The sequence below is a fragment of the Gossypium hirsutum genome, chromosome D11, assembly GCF_007990345.1.
Source record: "Gossypium hirsutum isolate 1008001.06 chromosome D11, Gossypium_hirsutum_v2.1, whole genome shotgun sequence".
Lineage (NCBI taxonomy): Eukaryota > Viridiplantae > Streptophyta > Magnoliopsida > Malvales > Malvaceae > Gossypium > Gossypium hirsutum.
In genome coordinates, this window is record NC_053447.1 from 52,745,442 (window position 1) to 52,764,025 (window position 18,584).

The following is an 18,584-nucleotide window of genomic DNA, read 5'->3' on the forward strand; positions in this document are numbered from 1 at the left end:
TCTTGGGGAAACTATCTGTGATGTCACAACTTGATGGTGTCATGTCGCAACATTGATGTGCTTTTCGTTAATTTTTGTATTCTACATGTCTTGTCGCGACACAGGGTTGTCCTGTTACGATGCCAACTTTGTTTCAGCCCAAATTTCTATCTTGGGGATGTCTTGGTCTAAAAATAAACATGTATCAAATAAAAGTGAGAATCTAAACTATGGGGTTAGTTAAATATATAATAATTTACAAACATTAAGCAATTCAAATAATTTTAACTTTTACTGCCAGATTCATCCAGCAGTATTGTCAGTTTACAGGTGGACGATGTTCTTTTTCTATTAGTATTAGTCCATCATCCGTTGTGTCATTCCACCTCCCGCTTGTCCTTTTCCTTGAACCTATTTATTCTTTCTTAGGCATAAGAGGAATTGTGTCTCTTGATTTGGGAATGTTAGAAACATATAATTGTTTACACTGTTCTCCTAACTTCCTCTGACATTTCTCTTCGCTTGATTGATAGTCGTATTTAAATATTTCTGTCTCACCATTGATTATCATGGTCAAATCATTCTTTTCTAAATCAATGATAGAAGTAGACAAAAAGGGTCTTCCAAATAAGATCGTTATCTCACGATCTTCTTCAAAATTAAACACCACAAAATATGTTGGGATAATGAAACTTCGTACCTTGACTAAAACATCTTCCAATACCCCTTTTGGATGTATTGAAGACCTATTAGCCAACTGTAATGTTATTTGAGTAGTTTTAAGATCTTCCAACCCAAGTTTTTCAAAAATTGATAAACGCATTAAATTAATTCTAACTCCTAAATCACTTATAGCTCTATTAAAATGAATGCTTCTTATCTCTATGGGAAGAGTAAAATTCCCCACGTCTTTCAATTTTCAACGTACCTGTCTCAAAATAATCACACTACAAAAAGCACTTAGTTAACTTGTTCGCCTACCTTAATTTTCTTACGCCTCGCCACCATCTCCTTTAAAAACTTGGCGTACTTAGGAACCTTCTCAATTAACTCAATTAAAGGTAGGTTAACATTTAATGTTTTAAACAAGTTTAGGAAACTTACAAATCCATCCCCATCCCGCTTTTGTTTTTCTTCAAGTCTCGAAAGGAACAGGATCCTAGTGATTTCGGCATCTTGAGGTGTTTCCCTTTCTAGTTCAGCTGCCGGGGTCATTACCTCTTCTGGCATCGGTTCATCTTCAACTTTTAGGGATACCTCTTGAGGGTTATCAATATTCTCAATAATTACCACCGAAGTAGGGTTTTCTAGGCTACTCAATACTTTGCTCGATCGAAGTGCTATTGTCTTCGCGTGCTCCTTACCTTCCCTCCGTGGATTATCTTCTGTATTACTAGGAATACCTATGCCAATTTTTCTTTTGATGTCATCCATCATGCTTATCAATTGGCTCATTTGATACTCGAGCTTATTCAATGTTCTTGTTGAGTTGGTGCACTCAAACTACACTTGCTTAACATCTGTTCTCATTGACTGCATTTCTCCCTCAATTCTATCCAAACGTTGACCACATGCAGTATAGTCACTTGGGTTGGCCTTGTCCTGGGGTTTTTGCAAATAAAGAGGTTGATAATTAGTATTTTTAACTTGATTTGAACTATTACCTACTCCTTGGTTCTCTGCCCATCTGAAATTCAGGTGATCTCTCTAACCATGATTATAAGTATTCAAATAAGGGTTTCCACCCCTATTCCCTATGTAATTTATATCCTTGGAAAGATTGTTGAAATAGTGGAAGAGCGGTTTGTCTCCCCCATTCATAGATGATTTAGAAGCAGATTCGAGATGGTTGAATCTATCCACTAACTGTTGATACTTGTCATCCTCCTAGATAGCTTTAACCATAGCGGGTTTCTTGCCATATTAAATCGTTTGATAAGCCACTGAAAGGAGTTTAATGCCATGTTCTCAATGATTTCATATGCATTCTTGTACGTTTTTGTTCATAAAGGCTCCTACTACTACTCCATCTAACCCAGATCGTGCATTCGCATCCAACCCGTTATAGAACACCTACAGTTGCATCCACTTAGCAAATCTGTGGTACGGGCATTTTTGAATCAACATTTTGAAATGTTCTCACGCCTCATAGAAACTCTCTCCTTCTATCTGTCTAACAACAACAATCTCTCTTTTTAGCTGAACTGTTTTGCTAATCGGAAAGAACTTCTATAGGAACTTTCCAGTGAGTTCACCCCATGTTGTGATAGACTATGGTGCCTGCGAGTCTAACTAAGAAAAGGCGTTATCAATCAAAGAGAAGGAGAAAAACCGAAGATGAATAGTGTCATCAGTGACCTCGTTATACTTAAAAGTATTACAGAGTTGGAGGAACCATTTTAAATGCTGATTAGGGTCCTCTGTCATTGTACCTCTAAACTGCAAATTATTCTAGATCATCTGAATCATCACCAATTTGATCTCAAAATTATTAGCTGTAATTTTCGACCTTGCTATACTTTATTGAACAATGTCCAGACTTGGTAAGGCATAATCCCTTAGGGTTCTTTCGTTTCGAGCCATGTGTATGTTTGCGAGTATCTATGGAGCTGGTAGGTTTCCTAGGGCGTTATCGTCAGTGTCACCAAATAATGGATTTTCACATGGTACGTTACCTATAGCAGGTGGTGGTGGATTTTACATATGTTGTTGTTGTTGTTGTTACTTTTGTTGCTATTAGCAATTTCTTTAGATTACTCTCTCTAGATCTGTGACTGCTACAATAGGTGTACCCTTAGTACGAGTCATACACTAAACCCAGAAAGAAAAGATTAGTAATAATAATTAAAATAAAATCGTATCTATAACTTAAAATTTTCCTAATTATGCTTTTACGTACAAAAATTAAAATTAAACTAGTGACATTGCCTCCTCGACAACGGTGCCAACAACTTAACCGCCGCTAGATGTACTAACGTCTAAAGTGTGAATACTGCAATAAAATATAGAAAGACAATGAGGTATCCGCATGTATACGAGTCAAGTTGTAATATGGTTTTACAACGAAGTAGGTGAGTTTTCCAAGGATCGTACGTAAGGGAGGTGAGTGCCAGATCAATTCTAACCTAAGCACTAAAAGATCTAATTAGTACTTTTAAATTAGTTATTGTACGAAAATTTAAAATAACTTATTTTTAGGGTTTTTATAATAATAAAGACAAAATAACATGAAAAGAAATAGACTTCAAGAGATAAAAAGATAGAATAAATCAAATCTTGATTATGGGTGATTAGCTCGCTTCTGTAATCTCCATCAACTGTCATTTTGGGTTTCTCATCAATCAACTCGTCGCAACCCTAGTAGTATGTTTTGATCTTCCACTAACATAATGAATCAACACGAACTACTTATATTCTGACCTCACAGTCTAAACTAGCTTGGGGTGAAGGTGTTCACGAATGAGTCATACCAATTTTGGGTTAATTCCCACCTTGATGACTTCCCGGGGTTTTCAGGCCTAAGGTTTGTTCCATGTTCTTCCTTTCCCAAATAGCTAATCTGTTGAGTAACCCTACAAAACAGTTAACAAATCATACCACCACTTGCTAATCCCCCATAGAGGGATCAGTTCCTCATGACTTTCATAGACAATATAGAATTAATGTAAAGGGAAAACACGCTCATTAAGTCGACATGATAAAGTAAACGAAAGAGCCTGATTGTATTGAGATTAATCGTAAATCTACAAGGTTTGAATGCTTCAACAATTCAAATCTCTTGGAATCAACAAGAACAACTAAAATAAATCTAAAACAAAAGAATGAAAGAAAATACTAAACTAAATTTTACACAGAGAATCTAGGCTAAAGGAATGGTGTCTATAACAAGTGGCAAATGAACCTATTTATAGTCTTTAGGTGGTCGTCGTCCTTAACCATGGGTTAGCTGACGTTCCCAAGCTTTAAGTTTAATTATTCAGACCAAAATACCCCTGCTTCATGTTCAATTTCTGTCAAAGAGTCGATGTCGGGACACACCAGAACTTTTGTCACGACATAGCAATCAGTATACTCCTCTTCAGCTATCTTTAAAGGTATGTCACGACACCTTTAGTTTTTACCGCGACATCGAAGGTAGTCTTGAGCTTTCTCCATTTTTCTCCCTATGTTGGGACATCCAGTCATTTGTGTTGCGACATAGTGACTAGTATCTATTTAGTACACCTTCTAATGGTTTCCTACACACTCTCAAAGTGTGTTAGCTTACCCTTAGGCCTCATTCAGCCCCTAAGGTCAATAAAAGACTAAATTTACACTTTTTATTGAATATAAATAAAACTAAGAAAAATTAACTATAATATCACAAAAATTCTTGTATTCAAGCTCCTTAAATGTGAAAACTAGTTTAATCTGCCACAGCGAATTATAGCAGATCACATAACACTTCTCAGATGAGTCTTTCTCTTGGTATTAGAGGTTGCCCAATCCTCATTTGTCCCAATTATCACATGAATAGTTCCTCTCACCTTCTACTTACCTTTAGCTTCGGTCCTTGAACTCTACCTCGGTTGACTATCATTTTGAGCTACAAAATCCTTCAACTCACCATTTTTGTTTGCTTCTTCAATGGCATCCTTCAAAGAAGAACAATCTTTAGTTTTACGGCCCCCATCTTCATGAAAAGCACATTTGTCCCTCAAGTTCGACCTTCTTGCATTATGTCTCATTGGTCGAGGACTTGGCAAAATGTCTAGATTCTTTACTTGACTAAGGATATATACACACATAGCAGTTAAGGGAGTATATGTCTCAAATTTACCATAAGGATGATACCTTTTCGCATGCTCAGGTTGAGACCTTTGAGATGTCCTGGATGACTAATTCTATGACTATCCCTTCTATTGTCCCCCACTTCGTACACGCAGAGCTTCAGAAGATGGACCCTGACTTCCGTAAGCTCCCGCTCTACTCATTGAATAACTATCATCTTTTTGGAATGTACCGCGATTTTCTCTCTTAATCTCTTTTGCTTCAGCAAATTTGTGAGTCCTCTCATACAAATCGACCAAACTTTGTGGCCTGTACAGTGAACAAGCATTGCACGCGCTCATTCAAGACTCCCATATTAAAGCATCAATGGCCCATTGGTCTTCCAATTTTTTTGTATTTAATCTCACTACATGAAAACGCTTGATGTAATTCTACTAACTATTTTCTTCTCTCTGGTTGGCAGACATTAAACCCATAGGAGTACTCATTATTGTCCTATGCGCTCGAAGCCTCCCCAAGAACATTTGACCTAACTGTGAAAAACATTGAATGAAATCTTGTGATACAGATAAATACCAGTCTTTTTTGCTTCCCTTAAGGATTGTTAAGAAGGCCTTACACTTCGTAGCATCAGAAGCGCACATTCATATAATCATTGTACTATATGAGATGTGCTCGAGGGTCCCTCCAACCTTCAAACATTTCTTTTAAAACTGTAAAGTCAGCCAGTAAACTTACAGTTGCTACCTTAGGAGCTAACAGATTGTTAGAACAAAATAGTCAATCCATATCCCGAGATTTAGGATGCAAAGCCTATACATTTCTATGTAGAGCATCCATTTCATTCTACCACGGTTTTGCATGTACTCCAAGGCCTTCTTCATGCATGATGGTATTATCGCAAATATTAGAATTGTCAGACTATACCTTTCTCCTCAACTCTTCATTCTGTTTCAATAACTCTTGGTGAAATGTTTGTTGTTGCTCGAATCAAACATTTTGCAAAGTCATTTGCTCCCTCATCAACCTCATTTTCTCCTGAAGAGCAAAAAAACTGCTACGGGGATGCCTCATGATTAAAGGGGAGTGATAATCCCTAACCAGATGGGATATTCAAGTCCAAAGAATTTAAGGCTCTTGCATGAGTTGGATTACGTAAATTTTCTAGTCGATCGGGAAACCAACCAACAAATAAATCAGTCGCACTAGGTTGATTACCGGCACCAAAAGCTCTAACCTCTCCTGACAAAAAGTTAATGGAGAAATTCTCATTTGGGTGAGCCATTTTGATTTTTCTTTGCAAACTGAAAATCTTTTGGTCGGAAATCTGTCCACGCTCACCGCATCCAATTGTTGAATATTTTTCTCTGTCTCTTTTATATGGCGAGGCTTCCCTATTTATATGATATATGTATTGTTCACTAATATGACATACTAGGTACGTTCCATGCATATCAACAAGTATCCTGCTCTTGACTTAACACGTGTTTATGTGATCCCATGCACGATCCCATGTGTGAGTTCACAGGAGAATATAGGTACCCCTCCTGCGAACACTATTATTATGCGAGCTCGACGTGCGAGCTTAATGGCAACCAATCTGAACCCATTCATGTTTTGGGCTAGTAATAACAAGTATCATAACGGTCATCATAATGGGTATGTTCTATTGATATTACTACAGCGCTGGTAGCAGAATTTGTATTAGTTGTATTTTATGCCTCATTCCTTTCCATGTGAATTGGAGTTCTGAGCCCGGTTTGTGTATATATTTGTTCAATTCTAATTTGAATTCTTGGTAATTTAAGTTTGATTTCTTGGACATAACTTGGCAATTTTCAAAGCAGTTCTTTGCTCAATGATTCCTGCTTGGAATCATTTTGCATATTCATTGAGTTATCTTTACATACGTATTTGAGCAATACCAGTTCATATTTTCATCCTTATGATACGGAACAATAAATAAATCTCAAAGTTGTTTCTCCTGTCATTTAAGTGCATCCTCGCCTTTCTCCCAACAAATGGTGATTTGAAAACATTAACTTATGCTTTCTTGTTGCAAAGTGAAGAGTGTGATGGGACATCTGGATGGCAATCGTGAGTTTCCTCTGTTGTGCATAGGTGGGCTCCTCGAATCCCATAAGTTTTTATTTAATTTTTGCATTATAAACACATATCCCTTTTAAAAGGTAAATTAGATGCACATGGTGATTCATAGTTCCATAATTCTATAACAATAATTTATTGTTCAAGCATTGGAAATCTATCTGGTGCCATGGACATGAAAGCTTATATTCTGCAGAAGTTCAGTCCTGCAGAGCGAAATCAAGTATTTAGTTGCCTCTTGTCTTTCTCATTAATTACAATTTACATGTACAACTTTGAAGTTTGGTTGATGGAGAACAGAGGAGAGTATTCAAATACGGGGTATTCCTATTAAGTAGGGTAATTTGAGAGATGAAAGTGAAGTGTTTTTATTTTTTTTTAACAATTTTTCCTATCTTATAAATAGGAGGATAATGTGCTTCAGTTTACTCAAACTCACGTCCTCCTGCATTGATTACAATATTTATGCCGATCGAGTTAAGACTCAGTCGGCTCTTACATTGATTACAATATTTATGCTGGTCGAGTTAAGACTCAGTCGGCTAAAGTGAAGTGTGAAATGGGTGGTATATTTGAGAGATTGATGAAGCATTGGAACAAGGAGTTGAGGCGATGAGGACACTGAAGTTGAATGGATTCAACCAAAAAATCACAAGATTCAATTTAGGACAGAAGTACAAGCTTTTTCGACAAACAGTACATACCAAATCCCTGTGCTTGTGATTCCCAGGCAAACTTCACTGTTGGGAGACATTCTTGGTTTTCAATTTGTGATCCCAATTTGGTTTCTATAAAAGCATAAAGAAAGAAACATAATAGATGAGCTCTCACTCACCTTACAAAAACCCGCCGCAAGAAGAACAAAACCAAAGACCCACACCAAATTGACGTTGAAAACAGAATCAACAGAGGAAGAAAAGACAAACCCCTCAAACAACCATACGAAAATGTAGACTAAGATCACAAGTTGAAGACCGAATAGCTTCAAGAAACCCTAAAACTCACAAACGAGTTTAGAGAGAAACCACTTCCAAGAGAAGTTATTTCTCCTATTTAGTTGAAGCTATTATCAAATGAATTTACATCCTTATAAGTTTAACCATTTATATTTTGAAATATTTCTCATTTATGATTTATCTCTTTCATTTTCTATCTATCCAGCCTTTCTCCATTTGTATTTGGCTCTTCTTTTATCAATGAACCATCTTTTTTTCAGTCTTCAACATTTTGTTATAGTTGAAGCATAACTATTACGGGAGCATTCATAATCAGACTGTAATGTGTATTCAGCTAAATTGGTAATTCAGTAAACCAAATGGCTGAATAATTGTTCCCTTAAGAATAGACACAGAATTGAGATGTTATTCATCCCAACCAAACATACTGTTAAGAGCACGTTTGGTTCGCTGTATTGGATTAGAGGTGTAATGGAATAGAGGTGTAATGGAAAAGCTGTGTAATAGCAAATCAACTGTTTGGTTGAATGTAATGGAATAGAGGCGTAATAGTAATCCTGTGTTTGGTTGAGTGTAATAGAGGTGTAATAGCATAATGAAAAAACTAAAATGACTAGAATACCCTTAGCAGAAATTTGTTTTGGTAAATGATTATTGTTATTGTTATTTAAATTTTAATAAGATTATTATTATCAATAATAAATAATTTAATCATATTTAAACATAATTATTATTAAATATATTTTAATTAAAATATATAATTTAATAAAATTCTTAATAATTAGCATAAATTTGTTTTGGTAAATTATTATTGTTATTGTTATTTAAATTTTAATAAGATTAATATCAATAATAAATAATTTAATCATATTTAAACATAATTATTATTAAATATATTATAATTAAAATATATAATTTAATAAAATTCTTAAAAATTAATATTATTATATGAATTTACTCAAATCATAATATATGATACTGTAAAATATAAATTAACATAATTATTATTAAATATATTATAATTAAAATATATAATTTAATAAAATTCTTAATAAATAAAATTCTTCTATGAATTTACTCAAATCATAATATATGATACTATAAAAGAAAATTTCAAATAATTAATATTAAATATGATTTAATTAAATATATGATTTAATAAAATTTAAAATTATTATAACTAATATGATTATAGTTTATGAATTTGTATAATTTAAAATAATAATTATTACATATAATTTAATAATAATATATAATTTCATAAAATTCTTGATAATAAAAATTTTCTTATATGAATTTATACAATTTAAAATAATTAATATTAAATATAATTATATAGTGATATATAATTTCATAAAATTCTTAATAATAAAATGTTCTTATATGAATTTACTAAAATCAATATATAACTTGAGAATTATATTATGCATAAACATAATTAACTTATATTAAGAAAAGGTTAGATGAAAATGAAATTGTACATTAAAATCCATATGTTATATAGTTTTACAACATCAAAAAGTTTGAACATTGATATTTAATGGTAAGAAAGAAATCTCCTAACCCATTCCAATCGGGCAACTGAAGGTAAACTAAAGAAAACGATCATTTGAGTTGGATGGTCGGGAAGTTTACTCAATGCATCATACCGCTGATCGTCGGTTAAACCTTCAATTGACCATAAGGCTGAATATAAATTTGAAGCTCTCTCTTCCATATGTTGTTCTGACTTCTGCTGAACTACCACCTCGGAGGCAAAACTCCTACTGATTTGATCGCCAACGGCCTGGATTTTCTCCCCGAACAAAGTGGCAGCCTCATTAAATGAAGAAAACACATTATCACGAGCATCAGATTTCTTCTTTCTCTTGTTTGAAGATGAGGAACCCCCTTGGTCTCGATCTCCTCGCGGATCCGTACCAGAAACATCCATGTCGTCTAAAGAGACGTCAGCTTCGCAGTCATAGAATGTGTTTCTCTCTTCATTCATATCTGTAGTACGTACATCATCAGCATGTATTTCTTCAAGAACATCAGCAGCTGTTTGAGCATCTCTCCCAGTTGCTCGATCTCTTGCGTATATGGTAGTAAGCTGGTCATAGTAAGGGAAAGTACGAAATCTGAATTGGGCGGCTTCTTTGTGACTCTAAAAAAATGAGGAAATCATATTAGTCGTAAGTTTGGTAAAAATAATATAATAAAGACTTGAAATAATCTTACCTTTAAATAGGACTCCCAAACTGCATCTTCAGCAACAACGAGCTGCCTATGCTCGTCCCAACCAAAACCGCTATTGTTTTGGCCATTAAGCATGTCGTAGATGATTGACCACTCCCTTTTAAGTAACCTAATCCTTGATTCAATATTAGGTTTCGCCTTCAACATTGCATTTGGTAAAACCGTTTGTAGCATTCTTTCCAAGTCGTTCAAATAACTGGCTTTGAACCCGGTATCAGCATTAAATGTTCCAACATTGTGCAGGTCCACCATGCTGGAAACTAATGCTGCATCTTCCTCGAGAACCCATTTTCTTTTGCTTCCTCGAGAAGCTTGAGCATTTGATTCTGGAACACCTGACATAATGATCTTAAGAACAAAAAAAAACAAATTATATTAATTACTATTTTAATATCATGATTCAAAAGGTCAACACTTTATAAGGTCAACACACTATCAAAGAATTGAATTTGCAATTACACATTATCAAAAAAAAACAGCACAAATTTAGAACACACGAAGAAAAAAAAATATAACTTTAAACTAATTCATAGTTAATATTAAAATCTTTTTCACCGGCTTGTACTTATTCCATTTAATTCAAAGGCTTCACACTCATGTATCCACAAGAAATTAACTTGGTTTTTCTTATTTGTTGTAGCTCACATTCATGTTACATGTATTAAAAGGAAATCATATTATGAATGAGAAAAGCTTTATGTATTATGTAATCAACTTAAAATTTAAGATTGAATTTGCAAAAAGAGTTATAAACCAGCAAGTGTCCTCTTTTCATTACAATCTGCCTAAGCTTAAACCCTTTTTCTTTTGTTTTTCAATAATGCTGGAAGCAGTCATGGCACATCCATAAAACCAACCATATTAAGTAAATTCAGTGCCTAACATCATACATGTAGTAAGTTGCAATCAGTTAATACATAACAAACCACTGGCCTCTATTTCTCCTTCAATTCATCCCCATTAGCAAACAACACAATCCAGTCATATGTATCATCAGAAAATCATAGGCATGCACTCAATTTCTTAATTTTATGAAGCAAATAATGCAAAGGCAAAGACCGTTCGAACAAAGAGCTTGTTGGACAAATAATGAAACTTGAGATCATAAATAACAAAAATGGAATACGGAAAAAACCAAGCCCCTATACTGTACAGAAAAAGAAAAGCAAAATCTGCAAACAGTTTCCTGTTTATTCTTTCTCCAACTCATACCAAAGATCAATATACACAATAATCTGGATGAAATAAGCAACAATGAATAAAATAAAATAGCAATTTCAACAGAAATTAATTGGTCACAACCTCGTACCAACAATCCAACAGTCAATACTTCCAAGCAAAATCAATCATTAAGAGCTCTAAATTGAACTATCCCAAGCATAATTATCAACACGGCGACTAGAACATGGGCGCTCAATGCCTTGCTAACACAACCAAGGTCTCATTCCCTTCTAAAACAGAAACTACTACTACCAAAAAAGCTTAAAAACAACAACGCAACCAGCTTCACATGATGTAGTCTAATAGAGTTCCCAATACTACCCCAGAGTCAGTAGTTCGAAATTTACACAAGATTTCCCTTGCATAACATCATCAAATTAATGCCAAAGCCAGAGAGGATTCATGATTTGATATTATATACATGGAAAGCATAACCAATACATAAATAACTTGTAGGAACTAAAACAGGTGACGATTAGGCTTAAAAAAGTAAAGAGAAAAGCATGCAGAGGGGTTATTTACAATTGGGAAAAACATTGGCAGATTAATTTAGGTCAGAATTGGCAGATTAATTTAGGTCAGAATTTAAAACTCACCCGATATTGGATCCTACGTGATGACCCGAAAAACGCTTCACTCTTTCTTCAATGGATTAAGCTAGAATTTCCAATTTTGTGAATATATTGAAGAGAAAAAGAGAGGGTTTTGGTGTGCGGAGCAGATAGTGTTGGGAGGAAATGGGGAAGGGAAATTTGATGCCGAGACGAGAAGAAACGATGACGACAGATTAATCAACGGAATCAGTGGGAAATGGGAGGAGAAAATGATTAGGACGGAAGAGGAGAGGATCGGGTAGGGAGGGAGGGTAAAACAGAGAGATGGGGAGGGAGGCCGGGCTTAATGGCTAATACAACCATTTGGGAACGGATTGTAAAACATGGGAATTTGGGGATTAGGGGCGTAATGTAATACGCGCGTAATGGCTAATACAGCGAACCAAACGCCGGATTAGGGGCGTAATGTAATACGCGCGTAATCGGGGCGTAATGGATTGGGTAATACGGCGAACCAAACACGCTGTAAGGGTTTTATAAGAGTAAAGGAAAACTTTTTATAATAAAGAAAAGAAAAGAAAAGAAAGCTAAGATTATAAACGATGCCTTGTTTAGGCTCCTTCACCCTCTATTATAATACAATTACAAAATTTTATTTTATTTTTTTTGAATCTCGCACAGTTTATTGATAAGGATTATGTCTTTGTCATGAATATGATTTCTTCCACGTTGCATGATTTCTCCTACTTCATTAATTTGCTTTAATGATAGCTTGTCTTTATTAATGGTTACTTCCATCATTGCTTACATCACAATTACTTTCATCATTAATTATTGATTTGATGATAGTTCTATTTTGCAATTTGTTTGCATCGGATGCCTTGTTCTTCAAGTTACTTTTTTTTTCTCATCTGCCTATTTTAGTTTTATCCTTCTTAGATGTTATCTAGATTCATTTCTTCAATGTTATCTAGATGTAGTGAATTAATGAAAGTCTTGGTGATGAATTCCAAGTCTACCATATGTTTCTGATTTCTTGTAGAATATGAGATGGAAAATCTTCAATCTCCATGTCGGCTATCTTTTTTAATAGTCGTAAAGATTCTTCATCTCTATTATTCTGGATATTTCCAATGTCGTATGCTAATATTTGTCTTCCATCCGTCCATAGTTTATAAATTTCTTGATGAAGTAAATATTGGGCTTTTAACATCAAGTCTATCCCTGTTTGGGTTTGGTAATATCTGGGATCTGTATAACACTTGTCAATGTTTTTCTTCAAGTGTTCTCTGCCTTCTTTAACTGCTAATAATCGGGAGCTTCCAATCATCATTTGAATAATTCATATTTGATATGGCTGATAAATTTTTTCTTTTTTAGCGATACCAATAAGGCTACTAATTTCAATATGAAAATAATAGTAAAAATCATTATTATTTATTATACTTAATAGTATAGACTTAATAGACGCGGGAAAATCTTTTAAAGATGAAAAGAAAAATTTTGAACTATTATTTCTTTAGTAAAACCTCATTCAATACTGGTTATATCAAATGGTTCATGGTCCAATCTAAATTTTATAATAAGAAATTTTTCCTCTATATCATTAGTAAAAATATAAGCTTGTAGAAAATATTCTGAAAAAGTTTTTTGAAATTGAGCTTGCTGTTTGCAAATAACTCCATTTATTTTTGTAAAAATTTCTACTGGTAATATTTGTCTAGCTTTATTATATAAACATAGTCTAAATACTTTATTCATAATGGGACTATTTTTTCCTTTATTAAAAAAATACTGAAATATATCAAGAATATTGTTTATCTCCTTAATACCCATATATTCTAATTCAATCTCATCTCAATCTCTATATAAAATAGATTTTAGTAATAAATCATTAGCTATATTTTCTTTAGTTGTTTTTTCAACTAAAATTTGAGAAAATTTTGTAAGAGCTCTTAAAAAATTAGCTCTTTGTTCAGAAATATGGGTTTTCCATATCTCATTAATAAAATTATATAATTAATGATAAACCTACAAACCTGGATTATAAAAATCTTTTATTTCAGTAATTTGTTGTTGTTTTAACAAATTTTCTGCTCCCTTTATCATTTCAGCATAACTGGCTTTAAATGCTGAATTTGGATCTTGGGACCAGGGTGATTGACTTACAGTATTTGATGATAAAACTGACTATTTTACTATTAGATATGAAATATAATATCCTTGGTTAGGATAAAATGGTGCTTGAATGGGTATATTCACAAATCCTTGATTAGAATTTGTTGTTTTCCCTTTGTTGGGTCTTTTATGAACAGTTGTTAATTCACCAACTTTTTCTAGAGGTTTTTTACCTCTATCCATCAGGCCTGCTAAAATAACCAGCAATAATATTATTAGTACCTTTTATATATAAAACTTCGAAATTAAAAATACATAATTCATTATACCATCTAATTCTTCTAGGTACAGTTTGCAAACTTTTATTAGTAAGGAATTGTTTAACGGCCTGATTATCAGTTTTTATTATAAATTTTTCAGGTGCTAAGTATATAAGAAAATTTTTTATTCCTTTTTTTTATTGCTAATAATTCTTTTTCATATATAACATAATTAATTCCATTTGGTTTAAATTTACCTGAACTATATCCACATATTAATTCTTCATTATTTATTGTTTTAGCCTTTAATATACATCTCCAATAGTTTTGTGAGGCATCTATTTTCAAAATTAATTTATCACCTTGTTTAGTTAAATATACTTTTGGAATATGATTTATTTCGGATTTTAAGTTTTGTATAATTTCTGAATCTTTTTTAGACTAGATAAAAGATTTATCCTTTTTTTAATTTGTCATATAACTTACCTATTGTAATACCCAAATTTTTCCCGGCCTTAGCCCAAATATTAAAACCCAAATAAATAAATAAATAAAACCAAATTCAAAGTCCATTTACATAGTCCAGGTCCAGGTTACAGCAAAATTACAGACCCAAAATCTAACCCAATCAACCTAGTCCAATATAATAGGCCCAATTTAAATCCCAGACCCTAAATAGACCTTAAACTCAACTTTCATAAGTTGGTTACAGTGGCCCAATTGGCCCAAAATCAGAAACCCTAAGGGTTTCAAGACAATTCTGGTGCAGCCTCAGCATTGATCCTCTGCTCCGGCGTTATAGGCAAACCCAAACCAGGCGCGTGCGTCATCCCCTCCATACCTCCAGGCTGGCCGAATACCTGCAAAAACACACGAAAACAGCAGCAAATGGGGAGATAATAGAATAGGATGAACCTTTTGTTTATTCTATTTTTTATTTTTTCTGTAAAATCGGGCTATAAGAGGGCCATTCGAACACTATAAACGGATTACGCATTCAGAATACAAAAATCAAATACCAAAAGGTGATTTCCGAGTTTCTTTTTTTCATTTTTCACTCTGCTAGTATCAGTTTTCTTTTTTCTCTTTTTTGTGTTCAGTAGTCATTAATTAGGAGAGAAAACGATAAAGAGAAAGGAGAAAGACGTTTCTGGTGAGGAGATCCTGGCCCTCTCTCTATTGTCATCGGAGTCTGGGTTAGGTTCAAAAATCGTTCATATGCCACTAGTATAAAACGGCGCAAAAATCATCTGGTGCTAGTTAGGTTTTGACAAAATGAAATAGATTTTTAGGGTTTTGGCATTTAAGTACGAAGATGAAACGCGGCCGTTTGGAGTCAATGCGATGGCTCTAAAACGGCGTCATTTTGAAGACCCGATCCGAACAGTGACTCGACCCGGGAAGGATCCGCGCATTATGAATCGTTTGGTTTATTTATCCAATAGGTCCCTCCGTGTTTAAGGGGGTTGCAATTTGATTTCCTTTAATCATTTGTAATTTCTACCTCATATTTACTTCTGTATTCATTTAGATCCCAGTTTAAACGGTGCCGTTTCTGTGATTGATTTGGATTATCCCAATGTTTGCGTTGAATTGCTGATTTGGTCCTTCAGTTTTGAAATAAATTTTAATTTAATACAAATTTGGTTTTCTTCCTTAAAATTCAACAGTATTTTTTATATTATAATAAATCCTATTTTCATATATTATAGTATTTAATATTATTTGTAATATTTAATTTTTAATAGTGTTTAAATTTATTATTATAGTTTAAAATGTAATAAAGTATTATTTTCATTTGTATTTTATTTTATTTTTTTTAAAATTCATTATACACCAATATTTTGAGTCAATTGTATTTTGGTTTTGTCTTCTTTTATTATTAATTTTATTTTATTTAAACCTCGATTTAAAATTTGTTGATTATTATTTTCAACTTCAAAATGCTTTTCATATTTAATTTTGATTTCAAAAGTTTTTTTAATAAATCAATTTTTTTATTCAACCTTTTTTTGTATTTTAATTTTTTTACAATAATATTATACGATAATTATATGCATAATTTATATGGAATTATTTTAATATATGTATATATTTATAAAATGTATTATAATTTATAATTTATAAAATTTTATTTTATGTTTTAAAATTTTTATTCATTTCGATTATTTTTGGTTTACTTGTAATTAAATTATTTTTATATTAATTATTCTCATTTTGTTATTTGTTAGTTTGATTATTAGTTTATTTGATCATAAATATTGATGTATTATATGTTTGGTTGCTCCAAATTGTAGAATTAGTTTGCTATTCATCATTTGCTTTGTATATTGTTATTCAATTATATTGTTTGTAAGAATTGCATTTCATTAAAACATTATAATCGTTTTATTTCAAAATTCCTAAAAAAAGGCTTGGTGTTCATAGGTTCTCGAGAGAATTGTGCCCTAACTTACTGGGTTTCAATTCTCCTCGATGAACTAAGATAATCAAGTGTTCGTTTTATTAAAACCATTCAATTATTAAAATAAATTCTATAGATTTCAAAATGTTGGATCCTAACTTACTGGATACGACATTTTGTTATCTCGATTTTAAATAAAGGCAATACTTGATGTTTAAGAATTTCGAGAAATTGAACCCTAACTTACTAGATTCTGATTTCTCGATTGACTTAAATAATCAAATATCCTTCTTAAAACATGTTTAAAATTTTTTAAGAAGGGACGAACCTAACTTCAAAGATTGAACTGTTGCACTCTAACTCACTGAGTGTGGTGATCTGTTTCTTTGAAATAGGTCCGTCCAGTTAACCAATTCAATTATTTAAGCTTTCATGGGATTGTATTTTAAAATCTTTTCAAAATTTCGACACTAAGACATTAAACAATCAATTTGGTACCAATTTTGGGCGTCACGAGGCTACTAATCCTTCCTCGTGCGTAACCGACTCCAGAACCAGTTTTCTCAAAATTCGTAGACCTAAAATTGTTTTCAAGGTGACCCGATCACACCGCATTAAAGATTAATGGCGACTTCAATTTTCATTTTTTAAAGCCGATCCCCATTTTTTTTAAATGAAAAAGAAGTTTCGACAGCTTGGCAACTCCACTGGGGACATTTAGAGAGTCAAGCCACAAAATTAATTGTTTTCTGTCTTATAGTCGAAAATTGAAAATTTGATTTGAAAAATTACGATCCTTTCTTTGAATCTGATTGTATGATTATTGTAGGTTGAGTTTTGTAAAAATCTTCGCATCATATTGCATAAAGGCTATTTTGGTCTTACCCTTCTAAGTGAGAGTGAGAAGCTACTCCTTCGTGAGGTTTTCACCTCCGTGCAGGATAGTGGATCACCTTCGGGATACATCCGTACCTATGTCTTCGTGAGATTTTCATCTCCGTGCAGCCATAGGGAAATGTATTCCCCTGAACCGAACTCGGTCTGTATGAGCCTATAATGGGTGAAGATCGAGGAATCTGCTGGTTCGGGTACCTTAACTTTAGAACCAAACTCCATATAGTGGACTTAGGAACCTAACCCAGGTAGAACTACTCCAAACTCTAGCAATTGTCCAAATAGGTGTTTGATTTTCTTATACTTGCTTTGAATTTTGTTTTGTGTTGTACTGACTTGTTTGTGTTTTGTTGATATTTTTGCATGTCACTGCATATCTCAAAGAGTGTCGATTCAAGTTCAATTACTAAATTAGAAAATTTTCATGGAAAAAGAATTTCTTGATAAAGTGGAAGACAATGCCATTGTCCGTATATGGTTAGAGAAGGTGCAATTGGAGAAAGAAGACAGTTTAGCTAAAGGATATGTGTCAGAGCTTTGGGACTACACTAGTATTAGTGTGACGCAAAATAGCCTTCAGGAGTTAAATGAGATTTGGGGTCGGTGGAATGATGAAACCAAGCAGTTGTTCTACTCTAATTATGGGGACTTACCGTACTTACTTAACATCAAGGTGGATGAATGACTGTTTCGCGCTTTCGCTCAATATTGGAATCCTGCATATAGCTGTTTTACTTTTGGGAACGTAGATTTAGTGCCTATAGTGGAGGAATATACAGCTTTACTACACTACCCTAGGCTTTAGGTTGATAAAGCATATTTCAGAGCCGCATATGTCCCAGCGTTTTGGAAGAAATTAATGAGTATTATAGGAATGAGCGAACAATAGATCACGGCCAGGATCAAACAGAAGGGCGAGTGTAAATGTATCCCATGGAGAAATTTGCGAGACTTGATCCTAGCACATCCTGATGGGAAAAAGAAGGTCGATGTGTTTGCTCTGAGTATCTACGGGTTATTGATTTTCCCTAGAGCATTGGGTCATATTGACGAAGCGATTTCAGATCTCTTTGATCGGTTGGGC

The 18,584-nt window shown here is 33.4% G+C and overlaps 1 non-coding gene across 1 annotated transcript; it reads left to right on the plus strand.

Moving 5' to 3' along the window:
• Nucleotides 1-2,074: 2,074 nt before the first annotated feature.
• LOC121223940 (small nucleolar RNA R71) lies at nucleotides 2,075-2,180 on the plus strand. Its single transcript, XR_005921407.1, has one exon. It is a non-coding gene; the product is annotated as a small nucleolar RNA R71 (small nucleolar RNA).
• The last annotated feature ends 16,404 nt before the right edge of the window (nucleotides 2,181-18,584 follow it).